This window comes from Mesoplodon densirostris, chromosome 16 (genome assembly GCF_025265405.1).
Source record: "Mesoplodon densirostris isolate mMesDen1 chromosome 16, mMesDen1 primary haplotype, whole genome shotgun sequence".
Classification (NCBI taxonomy): Eukaryota; Metazoa; Chordata; class Mammalia; order Artiodactyla; family Ziphiidae; genus Mesoplodon; species Mesoplodon densirostris.
Genome location: NC_082676.1, coordinates 71,872,951 through 71,883,849, shown reverse-complemented (window position 1 = coordinate 71,883,849; position 10,899 = coordinate 71,872,951). Strand labels below are relative to the sequence as shown.

General features: G+C 41.7%; 1 non-coding gene across 1 annotated transcript; it reads right to left on the bottom strand.

Moving 5' to 3' along the window:
- Window positions 1-3,533: 3,533 nt before the first annotated feature.
- On the bottom strand, window positions 3,534-3,637 carry LOC132477213 (U6 spliceosomal RNA). Its single transcript, XR_009530233.1, has one exon. It is a non-coding gene; the product is annotated as a U6 spliceosomal RNA (small nuclear RNA).
- Window positions 3,638-10,899: the final 7,262 nt, after the last annotated feature.

The following is a 10,899-nucleotide window of genomic DNA, read 5'->3' as shown; positions in this document are numbered from 1 at the left end:
CCATGTGAATTTCTTGGTTTTGATACTTGCACTATGGTTATGTAAGATTGCTGGCGAGAGGGGAGGTTGGGGAAATTGTTCAGGGACACTCCATACTATTTTTGCATCTTTCCTGTAAATCTAATTTTATTTAAAACAACAAGTTAAAAAAAACTGGATAGAGGAGGTATTATTTAAGTAGATCTTTAAAGAACAGAGTTTTAAACAGAGCAGTGAGGGAAGAAGAGACTGGGAAGAGGAATGAAAGAGCAGGTTTTCAAAAAGGCCAGAATAGCTGGCTGCTCAGCTGGGGTGGGAGAAAGATCTTTAATGCAAAGTGCCTCTGAGCCCATAAGGCTTGTAGGTGAGAGTGAGGCCAAAAGTTCCTGAACAGAGCAGCCACACGACTAACAATATCATTCAGAAACAAAAGGATCATGGGGAGCCGGTGGACTCAGGAAGGCCACGCAGTTGGCTGCTCAGGTATGTAGGGGAGAAAAATTAATGACCCTCACCCAGGATGGTGTTGGAGGCGAGGCAAGTCTGAGAGCCCCTTTTTAAGGGTGTGGTGGATGGGCCCGGGGGCCTTTCTTGACCCAACAACGCCCGTCCTACTCAAGGACAGTGTCTTCTCATTATTGGTGCTTTATTGCTGATAAGAAGGGGAAAGAGCCTTGCCAGTGGAAGATGTTGAGTCAAGTGAGGAGTCTAACATTCACTTTCCTCTTTTCCCTTCTTGGGTAGACAACCTGGAGCAAGGGGGGACGTCCTCAGGCCACTGAAAGGGGCCTCTTGACCATCAATTTGCTCCTTGCCAAGCTTTGTATTAGTTAAGCGTGAATGAATCAGATTCATATGGAGATGGTTTCTTTCAGTTTGACATGTGGATTTAATGCGAAATGGACCTTACACAATACGTTTGGGGTTTTGCTCAACTGAACACATTTTGGAAACAGTTGGAAATTATGGGAGTTCCCTGAGGCTCTTCAGTCCTGTTTGTTTTGCTATCTCAATATTTGGAACATGACCATCTCCTTAAGGTCTAGAGTTTTCCAGACTTCAGGGTGGAATGCAGCATTGCATTCCCAGAAGGCATTGGTGAACTATCCAAATGTCTAGCAAGGGAGGGCTCCTGGAGACCACCCCCGATGGTCTGCTCCCATGGTGCTGAAACCAGGGTCTGGGTTAGATTTCTTGGTCTGATACACTCCTCCTGCAGTTGCCTTCTGATCCACAGGAAAGGCAAAGATGAGAACAAGGCATCTTCAAAACTCTGGAAGTTAAGTTATCAAACCAACATGAAAGTTCAAATGCACCTTAAAGATGATGATTTCTAAGCTACAGAATTACGCAGAACTAGTGAGCCTTGTCTCTGGCCAAGGATGCTGCCATTTTTGGAGACTTTCAAAGCTGAGAATTGCACTCAGCTTTGAGCACAGGCTGGTAGGCCATGTGAGGACAGACCAGCCTGTGGGCCTTTGGGGCTACTAGCAACTGGCTATTCTCTGATGACAGCCTCCACCTTCCGTCCAAACCAAAACATCAAGAGGAAGGAGCAGTTTCAGCAGAGGGTGGAAGTTCGCCATGGGAGGTGGCTTTGAGACTTGTATAAACTTGACTACTTCCTGGGAAAGAACCTGGGGAAAAATAAAAAATAACAATAAATAAAACACTAACCACTAACCACTAGAAGTCCTACCCTTCTTTGCTGGGAGAAAGAGACAAATGCAAAGGAAAGAGAGTTAGCAGACAAGAAGGGGGCAGTGAGGAGTGTCGTGTGGCTATTATGTTGGGTCAAAGTGGATGGGGGTTTGAGCCCCTCCTCCATGTGCCCCATGTCAAGGTAGGTGAACTTGCTGACCTCGGATACCCAACCCATAACATGGGGGTCATGGAAGGTGTGCCTCACATGATCACACAATAAAGGAATGTGTGTAAAGGACTTGGCATGTGGCCAAACACAGAGTTTTTTGTTTTTTTTTTTAATGGGGGCAGAAATAGACAGCAGCTTTTGAGGAAAATTTTACCACCTCAGAAGCTAAGGAGAGGTAATACCAAGATGGACAGACCCATAGAGGATGAGAAATTCTACCCCGTTCTCTCCCAGAGGTAACAAAATGTGCCTGCATTTTGGAAACAGAGACTTTGGGGGCAAAATTCCCCCTCTGTCCTCATGTGCAGACTTAAGGGAATCATATCCCTTCTCTGAACCCCACTGCTGGCGGCTTTCATGCTGGGGCTGCAGTCAGCTCAAGGCTCTGCTGAGAGTCCCTTGGGCTCTCTGTCAAAGATCTGGGTGCTGGAACCACACGCGTAAACCTTGCAGCTTCCTGAATTTCCATCTGAACACGATACAAGAGCCCACCCAGACCAAATGAAGCAGAACCACTCGGGTGGAGCCCAGTGATTTGTGTTTGAACAAACTCACCTGGGCTGAGGGTAACTCAGGCTTCAGAACCATGACTCTACCTCCTTAATTAATTGAGAAATTTTATCCACTTGATCAGTCATGATATCATAAGGATGAGTTGGTCTCATACTACTTCTGGTTTTTGTTGATTTATTTTAGAAGTTTCTAGATTTATGCTTTATGTTGTTTTCCTTTGTTATTTACTGCATAAAATACAGTTGCATTATCACTGTGGGTGAGACCATGTATTAATATTTGGTATCCTTTTTGTGTTAGTTTATCATTTTTTGCTTTAACTTTATCTTTGTCTGATATTATTACTGTGACTCCTAGCTTTCTGTTTGTTAACATTTGCTTGGTCACTCTTTGCCTAATCTGATTTCATTAGTTTCTTTTTTATTTACATTTTATTTACATTTATTCTACATTTATTAGTGTCATGTCATCCAAATGTACTAATCAAACATGACATTTTATATTTTACATGTTACTAGCTTTACTTTTGAGATTTTTATTTGTTTTCAATATACTCTTTATTTCCATCATTTGCTCTAAAAATTGCCTTTCCTTTCTTTGCTTTGTTTTCCCCTTTCTTTTCCTTTCTCTCACTCTTTCTCTTTCTTTCTCTCTTTTCTTTTCTTTTTGATATTTGAGGTATATGTGTGTTTGCCTTCCAGTAATTTTGAGGATTTATAGTACATTTTTAGTTGTCATTATTATTCATATGTCACACCTATGAATAATAAGTACACTTATGTCTTAATTTAAGAAGTATAGATAGTATCTATAGACTCCACCCTCCTATTTTTGTCACCTATAATATTGTTTTATTGTGTGTGTGTTTATGTGTGTTTGTATGTGTGTGTGGTTCTTTTTACTACAGCAGTATACTTAAAAACTTTTTTGGGGGGCTTCCCTGGTGACACAGTGGTTGAGAGTCTGCCTGCCAATGCAGGGGACATGGGTTCGTGCCCCGGTCCAGGAAGATCCCACATGCCGCGGAGCAGCTGGGCCCGTGAACCATGGCCACTGAGCCTGTGTGTCCGGAGCCTGTGCTCTGCAACGGGAGAGACCACAGCAGTGAGAGGCCCGTGTACCGCAAAAAAACAAAAAACAAACAAAAAAAATAAACTTTTTTTAAATTTTAAATAAGGAATGCTTTATGAATTTGTGTGTCATCCTTGTGCAGGGATCATGCTATTCTCTGTATTGTTCCAGTTTTATTATATATGCTGCCAAAGCAAGCACACTTACAACTTTGTTAAATTTAGAGAGTGTAAGGAAAGATCCTTTCTTATCTTTCTTCTTTGGTGATGCAAGGAGAGCATTCCCTGGTCCACAGCGATGATCAGTCTTCACCTCCCCTAACACTGACGTCTGACTGGCCCCAGCTTGGTCTCGGTTGTGAAGTATCAACACACAGCTTCCCTCCAGAGAGAGAACAACTTGGTAAAATGATAAAATACCTCCATCTGCCAAGTAAATTGCACATGTTAATCTTATACTGTTTTTGATCTGCTTAATCTATTCTTTGGCATCCATGGTAAGTAAATGGTTTTTATTACCATAAGATAAATAGGGGGGGAAATTAAAGTCTCTTGCATTGAAACTAATTATGTCCTTAGAGAAACGGGTGATTCATGATTTTGTGCCGACTGAGAAAATATGATTATGGCTAGACGCATTTCACTGGTTTCAGCTAAGAAATGCCACTGTGCTGTTTTCAAGGTTTAATACAAGGTTCTGGATAGAGAATGCATCTTAAAACAACCCAGCAGTGAATACTTTCTTATATAGTCGTCTAACATTTATAGACTTTTTTTTTCCCTCTTAAAAGTTTAAATGTGACACTTCCGGGTAAGATGGCGGAAGAGTAAGACGCGGAGATCACCTTCCTCCCCACAGATACACCAGAAATACAGCTACACGTGGAACAACTCCTACAGAACACCTACTGAACGCTGGCAGAAGACCCCAGACCTCCCAAAAGGCAAGAAACTCCCCACATACCTGGGTAGGGCAAAGCAGAGAGATTCCCGCACAGAGGAGCGGTGCCGAGCGGCACTCACCAGCCCGAGAGGCTTGTCTGCTCCCCCGCCGGGGCGGACGGCGCTGGAGCTGAGGCTCGGGCTTCGGTCAGAGCGCAGGGAGAGGACTGGGGCTGGCGGCGAGAACTCAGCCTGAAGGGGGCTAATGTGCCACAGCTAGCCGGGAGGGAGTCCGGGAAAACTCTGGAGCTGCCAAAGAGGCAGGAGACTTTTTCTTCCCTCTTGGTTTCCTGGTGCGCGAGGAGAGGGGATTAAGAGCGCCGCGTAAAGGAGCTCCAGAGACGGGCGCGAGTCGCGGCTGAAAGCGCGGAGCCCAGAGACGGGCGTGGGACGCTGGGGCTGCTGCTGCCGCCGCCAAGAAGCCTGTGTGCGAGCGCAGGTCACTGTCCACACCGCCCTTCCGGGAGCCTGTGCAGCCTGCCACTGCCGGGGTCCCGGGATCCAGGGGCGGCTTCCCTGGGAGAACGCACGGCACGCCTCGGGCTGGTGCAACGTCACGCCGACCTCTGCCGCTGCAGGCTCGCCCCGCACTCCGTGCCCCTCCCTCCCGCCCGGCCTGAGTGAGCCAGAGTCCCCGAAGAGGCTGCTCCTTTAACCCTGTCCTGTCTGAGCGAAGAACAGACGCCCTCCGGCGACCTACACGCAGAGGCGGGGCCAAATCCAAAGCTGAGACCCAGGAGCTGTGAGAACAAAGAAGAGAAAGGGAAACCTCTCCCAGCAGCCTCAGAAGCAGCGGATTAAAGCTCCACAATCAACTCCATGTACCCTGCATCTGTGAAATACATGAATAGACAACAAATCATCCCAAATTGAGTAACCAGGAGTCAGTGCTGTGCCTCTGAGGTGGGAGAGCGAACTTCAGGACACTGGTCCACAAGAGACCTCCCAGCTCCACATAATATCAAACGGCGAAAATCTTCCAGAGATCTCCATCTCAACACCAGCACCCAGCTTCACTCAACGACCAGCAAGCTACAGTGCTGGACACCCTATGCCAAACAACTAGCAAGACAGGAACACAACGCCACCCATTAGCAGAGAGGCTGCCTCAATTCATAAAAAGTCCGCAAACACCCCAAAACACACCACCAGGCGTGGACCTGCCCACCAGAAAGACAAGATCCAGCCTCATCCACCAGAACACAGGCAGTAGTCCCCTCCACCAAGAAGCCTACACAACCCACTAAACCAACCTTAGCCACTGGGGACAGACACCAAAAACAACGGGAACTACGAACCTGCAGCCTGCAAAAAGGAGACCCCAAACACAGTAACATAAGCAAAATGAGAAGACAGAAAAACACACAGCAGGAGAAGGAGCAAGATAAAAACCCACCAGACCTAACAAATGAAGAGGTAATAGGCAGTCTATCTGAAAAAGAATTCAGAATAATGATGGTAAAGATGATCCAAAATCTTGGAAATAGAATAGACAAAATGCAAGAAACAGTTAACAAGGACCTAGAAGAACTAAAGACGAATCAAGCATCGATTAAAAACACAATAAATGAAATAAGAAATACTCTAGATGGGATCAATAGCAGAATAACTGAGGCAGAAGAACGGATAAGTGAGGTGGAAGATAAAATAGTGGAAATAACTGCTGCACAGCAAAATAAAGAAAAAAGAATGAAAAGAACAGAGGACAGTCTCAGAGACCTCTGGGACAACATTAAACGCACCAACATTCGAATTATAGGGGTTCCAGAAGAAGAAGAGAAAAAGAAAGGGACTGAGAAAATATTTGAAGAGATTATAGTTGAAAACTTCCCTAATATGGGAAAGGAAATAGTTAATCAAGTCCAGGAGGCACAGAGAGTCCCATACAGAATAAATCCAAGGAGAAATACACCAAGACACATATTAATCAAACTGTCAAAAATTAAACACAAAGAAATCATATTAAAAGCAGCAAGGCAAAAACAACAAATAACACACAAGGGAATCCCCATCAGGATAACAGCTGATCTCTCAGCAGAAACTCTACAAGCCAGAAGGAAGTGGCAGGACATACTTAAAGTGATGAAGGAGAAAAACCTGCAACCAAGATTACTCTACCCAGCAAGGATCTCATTCAGATTTGATGGAGAAATTAAAACCTTTACAGACAAGCAAAAGCTGAGAGAGTTCAGCACCACCAAACCAGCTTTACAACAAATGCTAAAGGAACTTCTCTAGGCAAGAAACACAACAGAAGGAAAAGAACTACAATAACGAACCCCAAACAATTAAGAAAATGGGAATAGGAACATACATATCAATAATTACCTTAAATGTAAATGGACTAAATGCTCCCACCAAAAGACACAGACTGGCTGAATGGATACAAAAACAAGACCCATATATATGCTGTCTACAAGAGACCCACTTCAGACCTAGAGACACATACAGACTGAAAGTAAGGGGATGGAAAAAGATATTCCATGCAAATGGAAACCAAAAGAAAGCTGGAGTAGCAATTCTCATATCAGACAAAATAGACTTTAAAATAAAGACTACTAGAAGAGACAAAGAAGGACACTACATAATGATCAAGGGATCAATCCAAGAAGAAGATATAACAATTGTAAATATTTATGCACCAAACATAGGAGCACCTCAATACATAAGGGAAATATTAACAGCCATAAAAGGAGAAATCGACAGTAACACAATCATAGTAGGGGACTTTAACACCCCACTTTCACCAATGGACAGGTCATCCAAAATGAAAATAAATAAGGAAACACAAGCTTTAAATGATACATTAAACAAGATGGACTTAATTGATATTTATAGGACATTCCATCCAAAAACAACAGAATACACATTTTTCTCAAGTGCTCATGGAACATTCTCCAGGATAGATCATATCTTGGGTCACAAATCAAGCCTTGGTAAATTTAAGAAAATTGAAATTGTATCAAGTATCTTTTCCGACCACAGTGCTATGAGACTAGATATCAATTACAGGAAAAGAGCTGTAAAACATACAAACACATGGAGGCTAAACAATACACTACTTAATAACGAAGTGATCACTGAAGAAATCAAAGAGGAAATTAAAAAATACCTAGAAACAAATGACAATGGAGACACGACGACCCAAAACCTATGGGATGCAGCAAAAGCAGTTCTAAGAGGGAAGTTTATAGCAATACAATCCCACCTTAAGAAACAGGAAATATCTCGAATAAACAACCTAACCTTGCACCTAAAGCAATTAGAGAAAGAAGAACAAAAACATCCCAAAGTTAGCAGAAGGAAAGAAATCATAAAAATCAGATCAGAAATAAATGAAAAAGAAATGAAGGAAACGATAGCAAAGATCAATAAAACTAAAAGCTGGTTCTTTGAGAAGATAAACAAAATTGATAAACCATTAGCCAGACTCATCAAGAAAAAAAGGGAGAAGACTCAAATCAATAGAATTAGAAATGAAAAAGGAGAAGTAACAACTGACACTGCAGAAATACAAAAGATCATGAGAGATTACTATAAGCAACTCTATGCCAATAAAATGGACAACCTGGAAGAAATGGACAAATTCTTAGAAATGCACAACCTGCCAAGACTGAATCAGGAAGAAATAGAAAATATGAACAGACCAATCACAAGCACTGAAATTGAAACTGTGATAAAAAATCTTCCAACAAACAAAAGCCCAGGACCAGATGGCTTCACAGGCGAATTCTATCAAGCATTTAGAGAAGAGCTAACACCTATCCTTCTGAAACTCTTCCAAAATATAGCAGAGGGAGGAACACTCCCAAACTCATTCTACGAGGCCACCATCACCTTGATACCAAAACCAGACAAGGATGTCACAAAGAAAGAAAACTACAGGCCAATATCACTGATGAACATAGATGCAAAAATCCTCAACAAAATACTAGCAAACAGAATCCAACAGCACATTAAAAGGATCATACACCATGATCAAGTGGGGTTTATTCCAGGAATGCAAGGATTCTTCAATATACGCAAATCAATCAATGTGATACACCATATTAACAAACTGAAGGAGAAAAACCATATGATCATCTCAATAGATGCAGAGAAAGCTTTTGACAAAATTCAACACCCATTTATGATAAAAACCCTGCAGAATGTAGGCATAGAGGGAACTTTCCTCAACATAATAAAGGCCATATATGACAAACCCACAGCCAGCATCGTCCTCAATGGTGAAAAACTGAAACCATTTCCACTAAGATCAGGAACAAGACAAGGTTGCCCACTCTCACCACTCTTATTCAACATAGTTTTGGAAGTTTTAGCCACAGCAATCAGAGAAGAAAAGGAAATAAAAGGAATCCAAATGGGAAAAGAAGAAGTAAAGCTGTCACTGTTTGCAGATGACATGATACTATACATAGAGAATCCTAAAGATGCTACCAGAAAACTACTAGAGCTAATCAATGAATTTGGTAAAGTTGCAGGATACAAAATTAATGCACAGAAATCTCTGGCATTCCTATATACTAATGATGAAAAATCTGAAAGTGAAATCAAGGAAACACTCCCATTTACCATTGCAACAAAAAGAATAAAATATCTAGGAATAAACCTACCTAAGGAGACAAAAGACCTGTATGCAGAAAATTATAAGACACTGATGAAAGAAATTAAAGATGATACAAACAGATGGAGAGATGTACCATGTTCTTGGATTGGAAGAATCAACATTGTGAAAATGACTCTACTACCCAAAGCAATCTACAGATTCAATGCAATACCTATCAAACTACCAATGGCATTTTTCACAGAACTAGAACAAAAAATTTCACAATTTGTATGGAAACACAAAAGACCCCGAATAGCCAAAGCAATCTTGAGAACGAAAAACGGAGCTGGAGGAATCAGGCTCCCTGACTTCAGACTATACTACAAAGCTACAGTAATCAAGACAGTATGGTACTGGCACAAAAACAGAAAGATAGATCAATGGAACAGGATAGAAAGCCCAGAGATAAACCCACGGACATATGGTCACCTTATCTTTGATAAAGGAGGCAGGAATGTACAGTGGAGAAAGGACAGTCTCTTCAATAAGTGGTGCTGGGAAAACTGGACAGGGACATGTAAAAGTATGAGATTAGATCACTCCCTAACACCATACACAAAAATTAGCTCAAAATGGATTAAAGACCTAAATGTAAGGCCAGACACTATCAAACTCCTAGAGGAAAACATAGGCAGAACACTCTATGACATAAATCACAGCAAGATCCTTTTTGACCCACCTCCTAGAGAAATGGAAATAAAGACAAAAATAAACACATGGGACCTAATGAAACTTCAAAGCTTTTGCACAGCAAAGGAAACCATAAACAAGACGAAAAGACAACCCTCAGAATGGGAGAAAATATTTGCAAATGAAGCAACTGACAAAGGATTAATCTCCAAAATTTATAAGCAGCTCATGCAGCTCAATAGCAAAAAAACAAACAACCCAATCCAAAAATGGGCAGAAGACCTAAATAGACATTTCTCCACAGAAGATATACAGACAGCCAACAAACACATGAAAGGATGCTCAACATCTTTACTCATTAGAGAAATGCAAATCAAAACTACAATGAGATATCATCTCACACCAGTCAGAATGGCCATCATCAAAAAATCTAGAAACAATAAATGCTGGAGAGGGTGTGGAAAAAAGGGAACACTCTTGCACTGCTGGTGGGAATGTGAATTGGTACAGCCACTATGGAGAACGGTATGGAGGTTCCTTAAAAAACTACAAATAGAACTACCATATGACCCAGCAATCCCACTACTGGGCATATACCCTGAGAAAACCATAATTCAAAAAGAGACATGTACCAAAATGTTCATAGCAGCCCTATTTACAATAGCCCGGAGATGGAAACAACCTAAGTGTCCATCATCGGATGAATGGATAAAGAAGATGTGGCACATATATACAATGGAATATTACTCAGCCATAAAAAGAAATGAAATTGAGCTATTTGTAATGAGGTGGATGGACCTAGAGTCTGTCATACAGAGTGAAGTAAGTCAGAAAGAGAAAGACAAATACTGTATGCTGACACATATATATGGAATTTAAGAAAAAAATGTCATCAAGAACATAGGGGTAAGACAGGAATAAAGACACAGACCTACTAGAGCATGGACTTGAGGATATGGGGAGGGGGAAGGGTAAGCTGTGACAAAGTGAAAGAGCGGCATGGGCATATATACACTACCAAACGTAAGGTAGATAGCTAGTGGGAAGCAGCCGCAGAGCACAGGGAGATCAGCTCGGTGCTTTGTGACCGCCTGCAGGGGTGGGATAGGGAGGATGGGAGGGAGACGCAAAAGGGAGGGGATATGGGAACATATGTATATGTATAACTGATTAAATTTGTAAAATAAAAAAAATAAAAAATAAAAAATAAAAAATAAAAATTAAAAAAAAAAAAAAAAAGTTTAAATGTAATCCAGTGTAACTTCTTGCAGTCAAAATCACTACTT